The 21,376-nt window shown below is 39.3% G+C and overlaps 1 long non-coding RNA gene across 1 annotated transcript in view; it reads right to left on the bottom strand.

The window, feature by feature from the left end:
* Positions 1-251: 251 nt before the first annotated feature.
* The window catches only part of LOC112585613, a 124,786-nt gene continuing 103,661 nt past the window's right edge, over positions 252-21,376 (bottom strand). Inside the window, exon 3 of the long non-coding RNA XR_006551784.1 lies at positions 252-958. This is a non-coding gene — a long non-coding RNA (uncharacterized LOC112585613). The remainder of the gene's footprint in view (positions 959-21,376) is intronic.

Below are 21,376 nucleotides of genomic sequence, written 5' to 3' on the forward strand. Positions count from 1 at the left end.
ATAAGCGGGGGGAAGGCATTTTTGAAAGAAATTCTGTGATTCTTGGGGAATGCTCTCCCCTTTGGATAGTTTTATGCAAGACTGGAATATGATTCATGTTTTTTAATTATTTTCTTGGATTCCAGACTGTTTTTTTTTTTTCATGTAATTAGATCTTTGGGTATACCAAGATTTCACCTGTATTATAGACAAATCAGAAGATAACATACAAAGATATATGGAGATAATCTACAAATATGAAAATATATTTATGTTAGGAAAATTTATTGAGGAATAGACATCAAACTGCTAATAGTAAAAATCTTTACAATGTCAAACTAAATAAGGGAAAGCAGAACACACAGGTAGGAGGACTTTTTTATATGCACACATAGGTATTATTTGTAATATGACCTTAAACTGAAACAAATGAATAAAATAACAAATACAAGCTATTACTTCTTTGAAAATGTGACATTCTCTTATTTATGACCGTTAAGTAAAAACTATATCTTATAGGTAATTTTTTTCTTCATTTCAAATTCCTCTCTTAGTCAGTAGAGACTATGTTTCTGTGCACATACAGGTCATGGCGGTGGTTTAGTTGCTAAATCGTGTGACCCCGTGGACTGTAGCCTGCCAGGCTCCTCCGTCCATGGAATTCTCCAGGCAAGAATACTGGAGTGGGTTGCCATTTCCTTCTCCAGGGGATCTTTCCCACCCAGGAATCGAACTCCGGCTTCCTGCATTGCAAGCAGATTCAGTACTGACTGAGCTATAAAGGAATCCTTCATAGAGGCCCTTCAACTAAAACACTGAAATAATCGCAGCAAAAATGTTTTTTAAATTTAAAATAAGCATGAAATTACTCAATTTGCATATTCAATTTTCAAGTATAGATACATATCGAAACTTCAATTTTCACTAAGAATTTTCTTCCTGGAAAATCTCCTTCCGGACATGTTCAGTCTTCTGTGTTCTAAAAGTAAATATTCAAAGAAAATATTTTTATATTGTGTTGTCAGATCTTTTCAAGTACGAACTAGAGGAAAATGACATCTCAAATGACATTAGACAAAGTAACACTCTGTGGACACTTAATAAATAACACATTAACACTTAAAGGTAATATGATTTTAAATTCGACAATAATGACTAAAAATAAGGGACTGCTCTCCAAATAGCAATATATTTAGACAGGTATGTGAAATCTAGATAAGAGATATGAGCTCTAGCGCCATCTAGCAAACATGATGGGTAACATCACTAACATTCTCTGTAATAGATAGAACAAAGCAAGGTGAAGTGTCCTTGAGTTCTGTGTTAACTGTCAACCTTGAAAATGCCAGTTAAGCACTCTTTAGACTTTCTAGAGTTCTGAACTTGGCATACAGCCTTTTAAAAGGCAATGAAAAAAAAACACTTTTCAAATTCAACAAGCCCAATGGTGTCTTAGAAAAGAATAAACACCACTTAACTATGTGTGTGCGTATTCAGTCGCCACTGACTCTTTGCTACCCCATGGACTGTAGCCTGCAAGGCTCCTCTGTCCATGGGATTTCCTAGGCAAGAATACTGGAGCACTGCCGTTTCCTTCTCCAGGGGATCTTTCTGACCCAGGGATTGAACCCCTTCTCCTGCCTGTGCCTCCTGTATTTGCAGGCCAATTCTTTACCACTTGGGCCACCTGGAAGTCCACTTAACTACAAATTTGATAATATATAAATGCTTCCACTCCCATAGAACGTTAGTATCATTTTATTTCTTAATAAAAGCACAATGCTGCTAAATTTACTAATTTATATTCTGGACTGCTTTCAGTCATTAAAGTAAACAAAAGAAAAGGAAAAAACAACACATTCTCACCCAACACACACACATTGTGTGTTTACTGATATTCTATTACATAGTCATATGTGGTATTTGTCAATCTATCCAAACCTCAGCTACACAATAATTTTCAAGCAAAAACATGTATTTAAGTACACATTTGTGAACCAAAAGAGTTAAACTCAAAAGCCTTGGACTTCTAATATCTTGAGGTTGAAATAATATGAAAATACAGTACCTGATGTTTTGCTGCTAAAATTCCTAGAGTCGGGGACTACAAACATATGTTTTAATGATGAAATCCCAAATGTCATAATTAAAGATGGATTTTAGCATTAATGTAAAAGGTGTCACTTGATAATAGAGAAGACATGAGTGAATGACTGGAAGAATTAATAAATAAAATTTCTATCACAATGTTATCAACCACAGGGGAGATTTCAAAACCAATATTAATTTCTTACTCTCTACTTATGAAGAACTTCTTCAATAAACTCATTATGTTTGCAGCCTTCAAAATGCTTATATGATGTTGCTTTTACTGCTCCCCAGCAGCAAAAAAAAAAAAAAAAGCAGCAGCATGGGTAATATGACTCTATTGGACTGCAGCACACAAACTTCAAATAAAGAGATATGTGGAAAATGTTGCTTAATTATGAATATCCATCAAAATTAGATACTGTTTATATCAGTAGTGTTCTATCAGAAAACAAAGATTATACAGGAATATATGGGGAATGTTTAATATGAATATTTATTAAATTTAATGAGGGATTAGCTAGTGAGAAGCAAGGAAAATACCAAAGAATATAGAAATAACAGATAAAGGAGCAACCACTCCCCTTAGGGCTGAGCTGTTGCCCCACAGAAGAGTCTCCCCCAGCAGAGCTGATCCACTCTTTCGCTGGAGAGGGAGCAGCTGTGCTTCACTGGTTGGTAGAGAAGTTGCCGAGGTCCTACACCAGCAGAACCTGCTAGAAAGTGGCCCTCTGAGATCCTGGAGGAAGCTACCCACAAGGTTGTCCTTCATTAGTGGCTCTGCCAAAAAGCCACCTGAAAGGGTGCCAGGAAAAGCTGCACTGATGCTGCCGGAATTGGAAGCTGGAGAAGTTGCATCCAAAGTCAGACCTTGGAGAAGCCATGTGTGCTGCAGGAGCCCGGAGAGAGGTGTGCACTGGGTCCGGTAAAAGAAAGTCCTTCCTGCATTGTCCTTATAGCACCCTTCACTGACAAATCTTAACAACTTTCCAGCTGGCAAACAGAGCCCAGCTCTACCCTCAGAGAGCTGACATCAGAGTGTGAATTTGCAGCCGAGAGGCAATAAATTCATAGTTGGTGCACAACTCTTTATTTGTGCTCACTGTCATATATCACATCATGCTTTAGGAATTGCTTATTCACAGCTCACTGGTTTTCTCAAACTTAATTTCCACAAGAGGTTTCTTATTGGTTTAGTGCCTTTAATCTCCACTTTCAAATCTACAGAGCCCTATCAGATCAATTTCCCTAAACCATCATTTCACTTTGTCTTTATGCTGCTCAAAAGCCTTCAAAGAACTCATATTGCCTTAGAGTAGTAATCCTAAACAAGTGTGAAAATCTCTTTACAATATCGACAATATTGTACAGATCAATATGTGATAGGAGTCTTATTATTGGAACACTTTAATTAAAAATAGATGATCAAATGCTGTAATAAATTTAGATATATACAATTAACCCATATTTTACTAAGTCACATGACCTGTAGTCAGTACAAATAGTAGCTCATATACATGGGACACACATATCTGTTCCACATAAAGGCTGTGCATGGTATTCACATGGATCTTACACTGATAACTCCAGGGTCCTCAGGGGCCTCAGGCCCACAAGTTAGGACCCCCTAGCCTGAAATCTGTTCCCATTCCTTCAACTCAGCACTGAACTTTCCATAATCTGACCCAACCTATCTTTATAAGTTTATCTGTTACTGACTTTCCACATGACTTCAATTTGCCACAAGCCATGCACCCTGCACATATCCTTAGAAATATCCTAAGCCATAGCTCCACCTGGAATATTCACCTTCCTTCTTCCTTCTTATCCAAATCTCACTTCTCTTCAAGACCCACGTTATATCCCTCTTTCAGTTGCTTGTTTTGGCCACTGCAGAAGAGTGTCTGCTGATTCTCAGAAACCCCACTGCCCTCTAAGCCCTCTCATGATCTGAAGGGATAAATGCAGGGAATTACTCTTCCAGGTTCTTTTTAACAGGCTCACTGAATTCTACCAATAAGGGGCTGAATCAGAAGGTAGGAGTGAACAGGTTGATACTCTCCAGCAACATCTGAAAGTAGGTGAGTGGACTCTCTCAGATGGCAAATGTGAGGTTTGACCAGGGACATGCCTTTCTCTGTGCCCATTTTGTGCTCTGTACATGCCTCTACAGGGCTTCCCAGGTGGTACAGTGGTAAAGAATCCATCTGCCATCTCTTCTTGGTTTTTCGGCTAAGATCAAGAATCTGCCTGCCAAAGTAGGAGATGCAAGATATGCGGATTCAATCCTCAGGTCTGGAATAGGAAGTGGCAACCCACTCCAGTATTCTTGCCTGGGAAATCCCACAGTCAGAGGAGCCTGGCAGGCTACAGTCCATGCAGTGGCAAAGAGTCAGACATAACTGAGCAACTGAGCACACACACACACACACACATCACTGTATCACGTCACTTATCTCACTGTACTTTGATTGAGTTTACCTGATTATTTTCTGCAGCACAACAAACTCTCCATAGAATTGAGAGGATCTCCTGAGAATCAGCCTCTCCAGTGTTACAGAGAGCTAAGCTCATCAACAGCAGATTCCCTGTGCTGCCTGCACTTCCAGGTCTCCTAAAAGCCAGCGCTCCAGCCCTTTCAACATTTCTATAAACCTCTTAGTCCCTGCATTAAACACCTTTTTACTCAAAATACCTGTGGCAGCTGTCACTCCTCTCATTTGCTATGAGGCCCTTACACAGTCATTTACTACTTATACTGTTTTATCTTTTCACATGTATTTAGATTGTCTTCCCAACTAAGCTACTCAAAGAAACGGCTGAGTGTTGTATTTTTTTATGTACAATATAGCATCTTCCCTTGCAAGTATATTTTCAACAAATAATTATTGATTCAACTCATTTAATTAAACATTGGGATAAATGAGACTCCACTGATGGACTTCAGACTTGTATCTTAGAAAAAATGGACAGACTCTCAAACTGCCAAGTCAATACTTTAGAGTTTCAGTGGTTTAGGACTTTTCAGTGGCTCTTACCATCCTACCCTCAGTATAATACCTTACCTATTTTGAATCAAGTTGCTGACCTCCAATCTAAATATTTATAGCCATTTTTCAATGAACAGCTTTGGGAAAGTTAGGCTATCACTCATACACTTCCTGCTTTATATTCTGGTCCTAAGCTCTTCATATTTTTCTACATGTTAAACATCCTTATCTCTATCATATCTTACCTAACTACTCTTAAAGTCTACTCTTTCTTCACTTCTTTTTCTTTCTGCCACCAGATATAAAAATAATACAAAACATGTCTCTTTTTCAAATGGGAAGTATAAAGCTTTTATCCTTGATCTGCAGTCATCTTTTTCTGTTTCTGTAAATCTAACTATAGTGAGTTGGATGGTGTTCCTCACAATTCATGTCCACCTGGAACCTAGAATGTGAACTTAGTTTGGAATAAGGTCTTTGCAGATATAAAATTAGTTAATTGACTTTAAGATGAAGTCATTCTGGATTTAGAGTGGGCCCTACATTCAGTGACTAGTGTCATTTTAACAAGAGGAGAGCATCAGAGAGACCCAGGGAAAAGGCCATGAAAAGATGGAGGCAGACATTAGAGTGATGCTACTACAAACCAAGAAATATCCGGGGCCACCAGAAGCTGGAAGAAGCAAGGAAGGGTTCTCCACTAGAACCACTGAGCACGGCTCAGAAGCATGGCTCTGCTGACGTCTCGTTTTAAGCCACACAGATTATGATACTTTGTAGGGCAGCTCTAGAAAACTAACACACTAGCATTGCTGGTATTTTTATTACAGTCCAAGCAACCTTATAGGCATAAATGAATGTATGAAATTGTAAGCTGACATCACTGTATATGCTGCTAAGCACCAAGTATTCCTAACACATACCCTCTATTCTTTCAGGACCACTTCCAGAGATGTAAACGAAGCATCTCCAGGTGAAAGGACTTCCTGGCTCAATAGTTTATTAGCAGAGTCAATTTGACATTTAGAAGCTAGTTTCAGAGAATTACCTTAGTAAAAGTAAGCTATTTTCCACTTTCTAAAGATAATAATTTAGCAATTGTTAAAAAAATAAAACTTTAAAAGTCAGCCAAGACATAATTCTCTTTTTCCTGTTTTTCCTAGCTGAAAAAATATTGCACAGTCTACAAGTATGCTTGCTTCTCCTCCTGAACACATCACACCTTCTGATGTCTATGTTCTAAGGGACGCTGTAGAATACAAATTCCCAGGCAGAGTTAGATGCCCCCTTCTCAGTGCCCTCTTTGCTCTTCATAGGCAGCTCTGTTTTACCCCAGTGAAAAAAGAAGTGCTAGTTGCTCAGTCGTATCTGACTCTTTGTGACCCCATGGACTGTAGCCTGCCAGGCTTCTCTAACCATGGAATTTTCCAAGCAAGAATGCTGGAGAAGGTTGTCACACCCTACTGCAGGGGATCTTCCAGACCCAGGGATTAAACCTGGGTCTCCTGCATTACAAGCAGACTCTCTACTGTCTGAGCGATTACATCATTATTACTGGTTTACCTGACTGTTCCTCCCAACAGACTGAGAACTCTGCAAGGACAAGAATGTATATAACTCATCCTCATCCTCCCAGGCCCTGGCACCACGTTTAGCAGCACTTGGTGCTTGATAAAAGCTGAACTAATTAAACTGTTGACCCTGCTCTGTTCATAAGAGAGTAGACAAACTTAAAACACATTCCCAACTGCAGTTCTGAAATTGAGCATTTATTCTTAAAGCATATGCAGCAGACATATTTTTATTACAAAATGTGTTTTATATACTGCCCCTTTCTCAAAAGAAAGCAGCAAGACTCAGCAATTAATTATCTGAACCTAATGAGGGAAATGTTCACAAGTGAATGCAGCCTGACATTTATCAGAAAAATATAACAGCCTGAGAGATAGCAAGTACAGGACATTTTTCCTCTTCCTGTGCCAGAAGCAGGTTTCAAGAACAAAAGGAATGATCAACTAAACAGAAAATTAACAAGGAAACACAAACTTTAAACGATACAATAGACCAGTTAGACCTAATTGATATCTATAGGACATTTCATCCCAAAACAATGAATTTCACCTTCTTCTCAAGTGCACATGGAACCTTCTCCAGGATAGATCACATCCTGGGCCATAAAGCTAGCCTTGGTAAATTCAAAAAAATAGAAATCATTCCAAGCATCTTTTCTGACCACAATGCAGTAAGACTAGATCTCAATTACAGGAGAAAAACTATTAAAAAATCCAACATATGGAGGCTGAACAACACGCTGCTGAATAACCAACAAATCACAGAAGAAATCAAAAAAGAAATCAAAATTTGCATAGAAACGAATGAAAATGAAAACACAACCACCCAAAACCTGTGGGACACTGTAAAAGCAGTCCTAAGGGGAAAGTTCATAGCAATACAGGCACACCTCAAGAAACAAGAAAAAAGTCAAATAAATAACCTAACTCTACACCTAAAGCAACTAGAAAAGGAAGAAATGAAGAACCCCAGGGTTAGTAGAAGGAAAGAAATCTTAAAAATTAGAGCAGAAATAAATGCAAAAGAAACAAAAGAGACCATAGCAAAATCAACAAAACCAAAAGCTGGTTCTTTGAAAGGATAAATAAAATTGACAAACCATTAGCCAGACTCATCAAGAAACAAAGGGAGAAAAATCAAATCAATAAAATTAGAAATGAAAATGGAGATATCACAACAGACAACACAGAAATACAAAGGATCATAAGAGACTACTATCAACAATTATATGCCAATAAAATGGACAACGAGGAAGAAATGGACAAATTCTTAGAAAAGTACAACTTTCCAAAACTCGACCAGGAAGAAATAGAAAATCTTAACAGACCCATCACAAGCACGGAAATTGAAACTGTAATCAAAAGAACAAAAGGAAGGTGTGGCTGAAGGATGATGACTTTTGCCTAGAAGTCAAGTATGCCAGAAGTCTTCAAAATTCTTTGGCTGGAGTCTTAATCAGATTCTGCATCTCCTATATTTAAAATTGATGATAAATATATAAACATTCTAAAGTGATTCTAAAATTTTTCTAATCCTCAAAATTGCTAAGTCAAAAGAACATAGGCTGTAACTAGTATACCCATCTCTGAGAACATACCACAGTTCAGTTCAGACACTCAGTCATGTCCAACTCTTTGAGACCCCATGGGCTGCAGCATATTAGGCCTCCCTGTCCATCACCAACTCCCAGAGTTTACTCAAACTCATATCCATTGAGTCAGTAATGCCATCCAACCGTCTAATCCTCTGTCATCCCCTTCTCCTCCCACCTTCAATCTTTCCCAGCATCAGGATCTTTTCCAATGAGTTAGCTCTTCACATCAGGTGGCCAAAGTATTGGAGTTTCAGCTTCAGCATCAATCCGTCCAATGAATATTCAGGACTGATTTTCTTTAGGATGAAAATACATACACAGGCCATGGCTAATGACTTTACAGAGCAAATACTTAGGAAAAGTTTTCCAGGAAAAAAGTCCATGAAAGTGGTGAAATTGGGAGATTCAGGACAGGGTTCCCAAATAAGAAAGAATATTAAGGTTCTTGGTTGCAGGAATTTGACTAAGAGGGGTCTCAGAGAAGAACTCACACTTGCCAGGTCTTCCCAGTTTACAGCTGGCACCCTCTGAGATGGTCCCAGTGCTCCCTGCCTCCTAGCATCCATGCCCTGCAAAGTCCCCTCCCGTGAGTGTGGACTGGACCTGGGACTGGTTTCTAACAAGTAGGATCCAGCACCAGTAATTGGAGGTCACTTCTTGGATGGGGTTACAAAGAGATGGTGCCTTCCATCTTAAGTTGCCCTCCCTCCCAATCCTGCACATTCACTCTGAAGAAAACCAGCGGCCACGGTGTGAGCTGTCCTACAGACAGTCTCATTTGGCAAGGAACTCAGATCTTCCATCCAACACCCACCTGATTGAGCTCGGAAGATCCACTTCCGGTTTAGCCTTGAGATGATGCGGCACTGCCCACCTTGATTTCAGCCTTAAGAGAGACCTGGGGCCAAAGGCACTCAGCTCAGCCACACCAGATTTCTAACTCACAGAAATGGGGAAATGATAAATGCTTGTTGCTGTAAGCCACCAAATTTGGGGGTAACTTGTTACATAGCAATACATAACTAATATATAGCAACTCATATTTATAATACTAATAATACTAATACTTCCTTACTTTTCAAAACTCATATCCAGACTTGTGTGAGGTTGTCTGACCCCTTGGAATGAAGCGGAGACCACTCTCTTAAGAACTAAGTACTTTTTCAGATATGCAAACTCAGGGAGCAGATCATTATAATCAACAATTGGGCTATCACCCTTCCAGAAAGGCCAACTAAGCAGAATGTGGTGAAACTGACCTCAGGGTAGTCTTCCTTAGGCCAGAAACCAGAGTAGCCCAAGTATCAACCCATTCACTCACCATCTCATAACCAGTAGTGGAAACAAAATCATTTAATTCCTTAAACGTATAACTGTTTGTTCATTAATCTTTTCATTGCAGAGTTTTATAGGGAGCTGTAAATAACCAAGAACTGCCTATCTCCTCTGAATCACTAGAGATGCCCTCCACATGAACAAAATTGATACTAAGCACTTACTCTGTGAAGGAACATAATTGCTTGGCTGCTATGAGACAACATTTTATTTCAGATTCTATTCATTGCTTACTCATTTCCCCAAACAATTTCCCTTTTGCTCAAACTTTCCTAAACAACAGAGCATTTTATTAGATAATGTTTACTAATAAACAGAAGGCATGGATAACTATTAAAAGAGACAAAGTATTCAATTAGAACAGCTTAATTACAATGTGACTTTGTATAGAGTTCTAGCTTGTAATTTTATCTGAGAGCAATGTTGTGTTTGTTCAAAATAAGAAGAGCACATTTGATTCTTTCCAAATTTAACCAGATGAGTTGAACAACAGAAGGCTTGTACATGGATTCTTGCTCTCTAGGCCTTCACAAATAATGCTGGTGTTTTTTATGTGTTATTCTGAGAAAATACCATATTAGAACGCCCACTTAAAACACACTGCATGTGCACATGTTCAGTACCATCCAGTTCTTTGTGGCCTCATGGCTGTAGCCTGCCAGGTTCCTCTGTCCATGGAATTTCCTAGGCAAGAATACTGGACTGGGTTGCCATTTCCTCCTCCAGGGGATCTTCCCCACCCAGGGATTAAACCTCTGTCTCCTGCACCTCCTGCATTGGCAGGTGGACTCTACCACTAAGCCCCTGGGAAGTCCCAAAACATGCACTGTCATGAAATTTTGTGTAAATGGTTCTCAAGTAGGGTAAAGATCAGAATTTGTCATTGGACGTCTGTTCCACATTCTCTTTTCTACTTTTTCAATATACCAGTTTAGCTAAAACTGAAGATACACATGAATTCTTCTCCTTGAATCTTTTTTTGAACTCTTCTTTTTTAATGGATAGAATGTTTGGAAGACTCAATTTCTCACTCTCCCTACATCAATCCTAACTGAACCAGTGACATTATTAAATGATGGTTTTGTCCTGCTGGAAGACTGATTGAGATGCCTGCCACCATTTACAAAATTGCCATTAACCCATCTCTTGGACAAATACTAAACAAATCACTAGCTTCCAAATACTGGCAGCTGTCAGAACAATGTTAAGACCTCACCTTTGCTTATTGATAGTAATTTAGGTCAGGCCTTTCTTGACATTGTATTTTTCTTATTATATCTCACATCATTGATAAAGCATTATAGGTTATTTTCCTTGAAATCTTGTGCCTTATTCAAAGAAGAAATAAATACTGTTTCATTCACACAAACTCTACTAAATTACCTACTACATTTATATAGGTCTGTAAGGAAATGGCACCCCACTCCAGTATTCCTGCCTGGAAAATTCCATGGACAGAGGAGCTTGGTGAACTACAGTTTATGGGGTTGCAAAGAGTCAGACACAACAGAAGACACACACACACACACAGACACAACAGTTCAGGTAAAGTGAGTTGGCAGTAATCTGGAAACTTGCCAGGAAAAAATCTGGACTAGAGAGATATTTGAAACCAAACTGAGTCCTTAGTTCTAAGTTATGTGTTTTCTTCAATTCAGTGTTGTAACTGCCTCCGGTGAGATGGCCTTATCCTCAAATCCTAGGTTTTCACCTTACTATCTGTTTTCCAGATTAGCTCCAGAGAGATCAGTCTAAAGTACAGATATATTCTTACTTCTCTACTTAAAATTGTTCAAGGCACCTCAATACCTTCAGGATAAGCCTGATGCTCCTTAGAATGATATATAATGCTTTGACTTACCTGGATTGCCTGGATTCTACTGCTTAGGTCACTGTTTAACAACTGTACCTTAATGACCCAGCCCTGCACCTTCTTCAGATCTCAGCTCAGGTCACTTTCACCTAGGAACACCTTCAGTCTTCCTATTCCAAACATTCTAACAAACGAGTAAGTGTTTGTGACTGGGATTGAATGCTGAGGGTACCCTCCTGCTCCTTGAGTCACGTCTTAGTCACAGCTGATGGGAAACCTCCTAAGAAGCCTTTCCTATTTCCTCCCTTACAAAGAACTGACTCCTCCTGTCTTGGCACTCCCTCTGTGCTCTTCATATGCTTACACATTTTAAAATTATGAGATATGCAGAAGAGTGTATGGGCTTCCCAGGTGGTACAGTGGTAAAGACTCCACCTGCCAATCCAGGAGATGCAGGTTCAATCCCTGGGTAGAAAGATCCCCTGGAGGAGGAAATGGCAACGCATTCCAGTATTCTTGCCTGGGAAATCCCATGGACAGAGGAGCCTGGCAGGCTACACTCCATGGGGTTGCAAAGAGTTGGACATGACTGAGTGTCTGAGCACGGCACACACAGAAGAGTATATAAAACATTGTACAGTTTACTAAATTATAAGAAACTGTACAGTTTAACAAATTACAGTAGAATAGGCCCCTGTGTGACACTCATCAAGATCAAATAGCTGAACATCATCCGTATCGGAGGACGCTGCTGTTACCAACAAAGCCCGTTGATAATGACTAGAAAATAAAAATAGAATCTGGGTAATAAAATAAAATCTAACCTTTTTTTTTTTCTTTTCCACTGTGCTTTGTCTAGTTTTAGGTACTCACTGGGGGCCACATGCAGGGGCCTTGCACCCAGCACTTCAGAGCAGAGTTGGTAGTGCAGACACCCAGCTCGGAGGACACTTGCAAAAGCTCCGGGTGTGACACCACTCTTCAAGATGGTGGCAGCAGCACGTTGTTTGCAGGGTCTCTGCAGCCCAGCACTGTGATCTGGAACCCCAAGCAGCCCTCTGTGCAGTCCTGTGAGAACTCCACCCTCTCCCCTCCCCACTGCTGAGAACCTTATAATGCAGTCTCGTCCACCGTCAGCTGGGAAGAGCAGCTCACCCCTCTCCATTCTTTCATCAGAGAACAAAGCTTTCCTTTGCTTGGTCTCATTCTTTTGGTTCAAGCAACACCGCACTGGGCAGAAGGACCCTTGTGGAGGACCAAGGAGGGTAAATACACACAGAAGTCGCTCAGTCGTGTCCGACTCTTTACGACCCCATGGATTGTAGCCTACCAGGCTCCTTGGTCCATGGGATTTTCCAGGCATGAATACGGAGTGGATTGCAGATTCCTTCTCCAAGGAGGGTAACTCCCCATCATATTTCTCCCCGATCTCAAACTCTTGCCTTCCCTAGGGTAACCACTATCCTGGCTATTTTGATCATTTGTCCCTGCTTTGTTTCATTGCTTTACCACATAAGCAGAAATCCTTAATCTATGTGGATCACTTTTGTCTGTTTTTATCATGTTTCTTTTGTCAATGTGATGTTGCAGACAGCTGTAGTTTTAAAATTTTCACTACTGAATGTCATTCCATTATGTGAACAAACAGTTTGTCTGTTCATTTTAGAAGATGTAAACGTGTGTTTGGGCAGGATCCCGTTTGAGGATATTACAAGCAACATTGAACATTCCTGTCAAGCATACCATAATGCATGTAAGTATGCATTTCAATAATAGAACATATCTCTCTGACAGAGGGATTTCTGGATATGCACATCTGCACATCACTGAATAATGTCAAAACATTTTCTAAAATGTTTGGACCAATGTTTACTGCTACCAGTTTTTGAAAATTTTTATTACTTCATGTTCTTGCCTTGGAATTATCCTACTTTTAAATTTTTACCAATCTAGTGGGTAAGCAATGGTTTCTCACAGAGGTTTTAAAGGACTTTTTCTGATTCTTAATGAGGTTGAACACCATTTTATATATACATTGGTCATTTACATTTCCTCATCTGTGAAGTCTCTTACCCATTTTTCTGTTGAATTGGCAGTATTGCCTTTTTTCTTAAATGATTTGTAACAACTCTATGTATTCTGTATATTTTGGTTAAAATTGTTGCAAATATGTTCTCCCGTCCTTGTACTTACCTTTTACTCTCTTAATAACGAATGTCAATGAACAGAACTTAATTTTAATGAAATCAACTTGATCAGTCTTCTTTTAGTTAATGCCTTTTGCACCCTGTTTACAAAATCATTTCCTATCTAGCTTCACAAAGATATTCTCATTATTTAGTACCAGTTTAATTTCTTTGATATGAAAGTCTGTAATCCACCTGGAATTGAGTTTTGTGTTAGGTGTGACAGGGGGTTCAATTTCTTTTTTCTACAATAAAGGTTGTCCAACTGTCCCAGCATCATTAGTTGTCCCAGCACCATACTAATCTTTCCTCCACTGCTCCCCAATGTCACTTGGCCATAAATTGTGTGTATGTGTGTGTGTGTGTGTGTGTGTGTACACACATATGTATAGAATACTATAAGAATAGAGTGTCTAAGAATGGAAATATATGTACACAATTGGAGTAGGAAATGGAAACCCACTCCAGTATTCTTGCCTGGGAAATTCCATGGACAGGGGAGCCTGGAGGGCTATGGTTCATGGGGTCACAAAGAGTTGGACAAGACTGAGCAACTGAGGACACTTGCATGTGTGTATAGGTGTATATATGTGTGTGTTTATATATATATATATATATATATATATATATATAAAGAGAGAGAGAGAGAGAGAGAGAGAGAGAGTTCCATTCTTAGAAATACTATTCTTTTAGTTTTCCTGTCTGCCCTTGTGTTAATACCACAGAGTATAAATTTATGTAAACATATTAACTTGGCTATTTTCTTTAGTCTTTGTAGTTCCATATAAATTTTAGAATCAGCTTTTTACATTATACACACACACACATACACACCCACACACACACTTTTTTTTTATTGGATTCGAATTAAATCCATAGATGAGTTTAGAGAAAAGACATTTTGGCAAATTTGAATCTTCTAGTCTATAATCAATTTCTATTTCTCTATGTTAGTCTTTTTACTTTATTTTAATAAAGTTTTGTGGTTTTCTCTGTAAACTTATTTCTAGGTGTTTGATATCTTAATCCTATAGTGTCTTATTTAAACTTCAATTTCTGCTTGTTGCTAGTATATACAATTACTTTGGCATATTAGTTTTCAAGAGTTACTTTGCTAAGCTTATTAATTCTAACCATTTATCCATAGATTTTCTTAAGTTTTATACACACAATGTTATTGTACCATCCATGATTAATTCACATTTGGTTTTTTATTTTAAATGCATATGTCTTATTTGGTTTTCTACTATACTTTATTCCATACTGCAGGATATGGGATAATGTCCTGTTTTTTTAATTCCTGATCATTATTATTCATATTTCATCAACTTTCATGATCAGTCTTGGAAAAATAAAAAGCTAGACAAAAAATAGAATTGAATTTCTATACTTAATTTGATTAAAAGTATCTAGTAAACACCTGTAGCGCATGGTGTTTTATGGGTTTGGTGGAGCTCTACTGTGTACTTCCAATTTCTGCCATGGTCTCATTTGTGTATGTAAGACATGTGCCATAAACTCTTAACACGTTGTTAAAGCTGAGGAACAACTAGAAATTTCTCTTTTTCCAAGTCTTTCTCATACACAACAGAATTAACATTTTCCTTTCAAGGAAAGCACACAGGAGCTTACTGGTAATACAATTGCATTCAAACAGGAATGCCACTGCCCTTGACAACAGTCTGGGGCATCAGCTAATTAGGCCAAACCCTGTGTCTATGGCACCCCACTCCAGTACTCTTGCCTGGAAAATCACATGGATGGAGGAGCCTGGTAGGCTGCAGTCCGTGGGGTTGCTAAGAGTCGGACACGACTGAGCGACTTCACCTTCACTTTTCACTTTCATGCATTGGAGAAGGAAATGGGAACCCACTCCAGTGTTCTTGCCTGGAGAATCCCAGGGACGGGGAAGCCTGGTAGGCTGCCATTTATGGGGTCGCACAGAGTCAGACACGACTGAAGCGACTTAGCAGCAGCAGCAGCTGTACCTATACTCCGCGTCTGAGGTCAGGGACTGTGGCCAAGAGTGCCAGGCTGCGACGGCGTAGGAGCAGCCCAGAGGAGCTACCCCACATCCGAGGCCAGGGGCAGTGGTCGAGAGGAGCTACCCCACGTCCAAGGAGCGGTGGCTGCACCAGCGCAGAAGGGCCCAGAGGAGCTATTCCACGTTCAAGGTCAGGAGGGGCGGCAGTGAGGAGATACCCCTCGTCCAAGGTAAAGAGCAGCGGCTGCACTTTGCTGGAGCAGCCATGACGAGATACCCCACATCCAAGGTAAGAGAAACCCAAGTAAGATGGTAAGTGTTGCAAGAGGGCATCAGAGGGCAGACACACTGAAACCATAAAGAAACTAGCCAATCTAATCACACTAGGACCACAGCCTTGTCTAACTCAATGAAACTAAGCCATGCCCTGTGGGGCCACCCAAGATGGGCGGGTAATGGTGGAGAGGTCTGACAGAATGTGATCATTCTCCTTCCACTGGAGAAGGGAATGACAAACCACTTCAGTATTCTTGCCTTGAGAACCCCATGAACAGTATGAAAAGGTAAATGATAGGATACTGAAAGAGGAACTCCCCAGGTCAGTAGGTGCCCAATATGCTACTGGAGATCAGTGCAGAAATAACTCCAGAAAGAATGAAGGGATGGAGCCAAAGCAAAAAGAATACCCAGTTGTGGATGTGACTGGTGATAGAAGCAAGGTCTGATGCTGTAAAGAGAAATATTGCATAGGAACCTGGAAAGTTAGGTCCATGAATCAAGGCAAATTGGAAGTGGTCAAACAGGAGATGGCAAGAGTGAACATCAACATTCTAGGAATCAGCGAACTGACTGGAATGGGTGACTTTAACTCCGATGACCATTATATCTACTACTGCAGGCAGGAATCCCTTAGAAGAAATGGAGTAGCCATCATGGTCAACAAAACAGTCCAAAATGCAGTACTTGGATGCAATCTCAAAACAACAGAATGATCTCTGTTCATTTCCAAGGCAAAGCATTCCTATCACAGTAATCCAAATCTGTGTCCCAAACAGTAATGGTGAAGAAGCTGAAGTTGAATGGTTCTATGAAGACCTACAAGACCTTTTAGAACTAACACCCAAAAAAAGATGTCCTTTTCATTACAGGGGACTGGAATGCAAAAGTAGGAAGTCAAGAAACACCTGGAGTAACAGGCAAATTTGGCCTTGGAATACGGAATGAAGCAGGGCAAAGACTAATAGAGTTTTGCCAAGAGAACGCACTGGTCATAGCAAACACCCTCTTCCAACAACACAAGAGAAGATTCTGCACATGGACATCACTAGATGATCAACACTGAAATCAGATTGATTATATTATTTGGGTTAAAGATGGAGAAGCTCTATACAGTCAACAAAAACAAGACCAGGAGCTGACTGTGGCTCAGATCATGAACTCCTTATTGCCAAATTCAGACTGAAATTGAAGAAAGTAGGGAAAACCACTAGACCATTCAGGTATGACCTAAATCAAATTCCTTATGATTATACAGTGGAAGTGAGAAATAGATTTAAGGCCCTAGATCTGATAGATAGAGTGCCTGCTGAACTATGGACGGAGGTTTGTGACATCATACAGGAGACAGGGATCAAGACCATCCCCAGGGAAAAGAAATGCAAAAAAGCAAAATGGCTGTCTGAGAAGGCCTTACAAATAGCTGTGAAAAGAAGAGACGCGAAAAGCAAAGGAGAAAAGGAAAGATATAAGCATCTGAATGCAGAGTTCCAAAGAATAGCAAGAAGAGATAAGAAAGCCTTCTTCAGCGATCAATGCAAAGAAATAGAGGAAAACAACAGAATAGGAAAGACTAGAGATCTCTTCAAGAAAATTAGAGATACCAAGGGAACATTTCATGCAAAGATGGGCTCAATAAAGGACAGAAATGGTATGGACCTAACAGAAGCAGAAGATATTAAGAAGAGGTGGCAGGAATACACAGAAGAACTGTACAAAAAAGATCTTCACTACCAAGATAATCACGATGGTATGATCACTCACCTAGAGCCAGACATCCTGGAATGTGAAGTCAAGTGGGCCTTAGAAAGCAACACTACAAACAAAGCTAGTGGAGGTGATGGAATTCCGGTTGAGCTATTTCAAATCTTGAAAGATGATGCTGTGAAAGTGCTGCACTCAATATGCCAGCACATTTGGAAAACTCAGCAGTGGCCACAGGACTGGAAAAGGTCAGTTTTCATTCCAATCCCAAAGCAAGGCAATGCCAAATAATGCTCAAACTACCGCACAATTGCACTCATCTCACACGCTAGTAAAGTAATGCTCAAAATTCTCCAAGCCAGGGTTCAGCAGTACGTGAACCGTGAACTTCCAGATGTTCAAGCTGGTTTTAGAAAAGGCAGAGGAACCAGAGATCCAATTACCAACATCCGCTGGATCATCAAAACAGCAAGAGAGTTCCAGAAAAAACATCTATTTCTGCTTTATTGACTATGCCAAAGCCTTTGCCTGTGTGGATCACAATAAACTGTGGAAAATTCTGAAAGAGATGGGGACACCAGACCACCTGACCTGCCTCTTGAGAAACCTATATGCAGGCCAGGAAGCAACAGTTAGAACTTGACATGGAACAACAGACTGGTTCCAAATAGGAAAAGTAGTACGTCAAAGCTGTATATTGTCACCCTGCTTATTTAACTTCTATGCAGAGTACATCATGAGAAACGCTGGGCTGGAAGAAGCACAAGCTAGAATCAAGATTGCCAGGAGAAATATCAATAACCTCACATATGCAGATGACACCACCCTTATGGCAGAAAGTGAAGAGGACTAAAAAACCTCTTGACGAAAGTGAAAGAGGAGAGTGAAAAATTTGGCTTAAAGCTCAACATTCAGAAAACAAAGATCATGGCATCTGGTCCCATCACTTCATGGGAAATAGATGGGAAAACAGTGGAAACAGTGGCAGACATTTTGGGGGGGGGGCTCCAAAATCACTGCAGATGATGATTGCAGCCATGAAATTTGAAGACGCTTACTCCTTGGAAGCAAAGTTATGACCAACCTAGATAGCATATTAAAAAGCAGAGACATTACTTTGCCAACAAAGGTCCACTAGTCAAGGCTATGGTTTTTCCAGTAGTCATGTATGGGTGTGAGAGTTGGACTGTGAAGAAAGCTGAGCGCTGAAGAATTGATGCTTTTGAACTGTGGTGTTGGAGAAGACTCTTGAGAGTCCCTTGGACTGCAAAGAGATCCAACCAGTCCATTCTGAAGGACATCAGCCCTGGGATTTCTTTGGAAGGAATGATGCTAAAGCTGAAACTCCAGTACTTTGGCCACCTCATGCGAAGAGTTGACTCATTGGCAAAGACTCTGATGCTGGGAGGGATTGGGGGCAGGAGGAGAAGGGGACGACAGAGGATGAGATGGCTGGATGGTATCACCGACTCGATGGACATGAATCTGAGTGAACTCCAGGAGTTGGTCATGGACAGGGAGGCCTGGCGTGCTGCAATTCATGGGGTCGCAAAGAGTTGGACACGACTGAGCAACTGAACTGAACTGAACTGATTATATGTATAAAGCCATAGGCTGCCCATAAGCAGAGTCAGTGGAAAATGGAAAACTCTAGGCTGCATCTACGTCAAGTATACCTGAAAATAGATGATGAGCAATCCTGCCGTGTGGCATAAGGAGAGTAGTATGAACACACTTGCTACAGTGTCTTTGTCATTATCTCCATGTGAATTATACATGTACAGCTGTTTGTTCTATTATTTTTCATCACTTTTCAACTTACAGTAAGCCCTGTTAGCAGTAATGAGTTCAAATGTGTGTGACAGTGTGTTTAATGAAAAAATGAGTGCTACATATTTATCTCTGTGAAAGTTAATGATACCCATGTAACATGCAGAACTTGTCAACATTTACCAACAACTATGAAGGTCATAGGGATATCACTGAATACATTCAAAGACACATATCTGCTAAAGAATTCTCAGCTTCTGTTTCAAAAATAACTAAGACTGAGTGGGAAAATAATGACTCAACATGTGCTGCTGAAGAAAGTGCATTTACACAAGACTCTGTGAAGCTTATCTTTTCATTTAGAGCAAATGCCTGTTCTTCTAAACAAATTTTACTCATTTTGATTCCAGGCTTTTTTGTGCACAAAAGAATGAAGCAATGGCTGTGAACAAGTTGGCTCCATTAGCAGCAGCAGAACTTTGCAAACTGTTAAATGGTACAAGTTTACAGGACTATTTCCAGATACTTTAAAGAGAAGAAAAGTTAACTCCAATAAAGATTTGATTTTCTCATCCAGTTCAAGAAATTAGAGTATTATGTTGCAGGAGAATGATCTGACTTATCATGAATGCTATAGTAAATTCTATTTAAAATTAATGATGATTAAAGTATTTGTTTTGTGGTGGTAATACAAACACAAATTTTGGTGTAACATAGAATCACGGCATAAAATGACCTTATAAAATTAAAGAGATATGCAGTGTTTTTCATGTGTGTTTGTTTATATACATATATTAGGAAACCTGGCCTATTTCATATATATATTTGCATATGCTTCACTCTGATATATGAATTTCTTTTTACTTGTCATCCTTAGGATTGTGATATTTGAATCTGTGTATTTCATAAGCTACAGAAAATTCTCAGACATTACCTTTTCAGATATTCCATCTTTCTTTCTTTCCATCTTTCCATCTACATCCTCTTTCTTTCTTCTTCTTAGATTCCACTTAGGGCAGCACTTCTTACTGAATTCTCTATTTCTGTTACCCTTCTTTCAATATTTTCCATAAATCAGCTTTCTCTACTTAATTGTGATTAATTTCTTCCATCATATCATTAAGTTCACTAAATTTCTATCGGTTTTATCTAATTTACTATTAAACTCATTCATTGTGTTCTTCATTTCAATTGTTGAAGTGAGTTCTAAAATTTATAGTTTAATGTGCTGTGTTATTCTTCATAATTTTCAGTTACCCGCCATGATTTTATATTTGTGTTTATTTTCTCAGAACCATAGTAACCATAGTTTCATAGTTTGTGTCTGATAATTTCAGTATCTACAGTCTTTGTGGATCTGCTTCTATTAACTGTGGTTTCTCACCTAAAGGAGTTTTTCTTCTTTGCATTTAGATGTTTTATTGGTTATTTATTATTAAATAGTAAATATTAATAATAATATTTATATCATTATAATATTAATGTTATATTATTTATATGATATCACTATCATGTATTACAATATTTACATTATTTAATACTTATTTAATAATAGTATTATTAAGTATTAATATAATTAATAATAACAATAAAATGCTATTGTTTATCATTAAATATGTCATTTGAAAATTATTAGAATTACCCATTTATTATCTTCCAAATAGGATTTTGAACTGTGATATTGGAGAAGACTCTTGAGAGTTCCTTGGACTGTAAGCAGATCAAACTAGTCAATCCTGAAGGAAATCAATCCTGAATATTCATTGGAAGGACTGATCTTGAAGCTGAAGTTCCAATACTTCAGCCACCTGATGCAAAGAGCCAACTCATTAGAAAAGACCCTGATGCTGGGAAAGAATGAAGGTAGGATGAGGAGGGGATGACGGAGGATGAGATGGTTGGATGGCATCACTGACTCAATGGACATGAGTTTGAGCAAGCTCCAGGAGATGGTGAAGGACAGGGAAGCCCGGTGTGCTACAGTCCATGGGGTCACAAAGAGTCGGACATGTCTGAGCAACTGAATAACAACAAAACAAGTAGGATTTTATAACGTTTTTGCCAAGCACCTGGGGAAACCAGCAA

The sequence above is a fragment of the Bubalus bubalis genome, chromosome 6, assembly GCF_019923935.1.
Source record: "Bubalus bubalis isolate 160015118507 breed Murrah chromosome 6, NDDB_SH_1, whole genome shotgun sequence".
NCBI classification, from domain to species: Eukaryota; Metazoa; Chordata; class Mammalia; order Artiodactyla; family Bovidae; genus Bubalus; species Bubalus bubalis.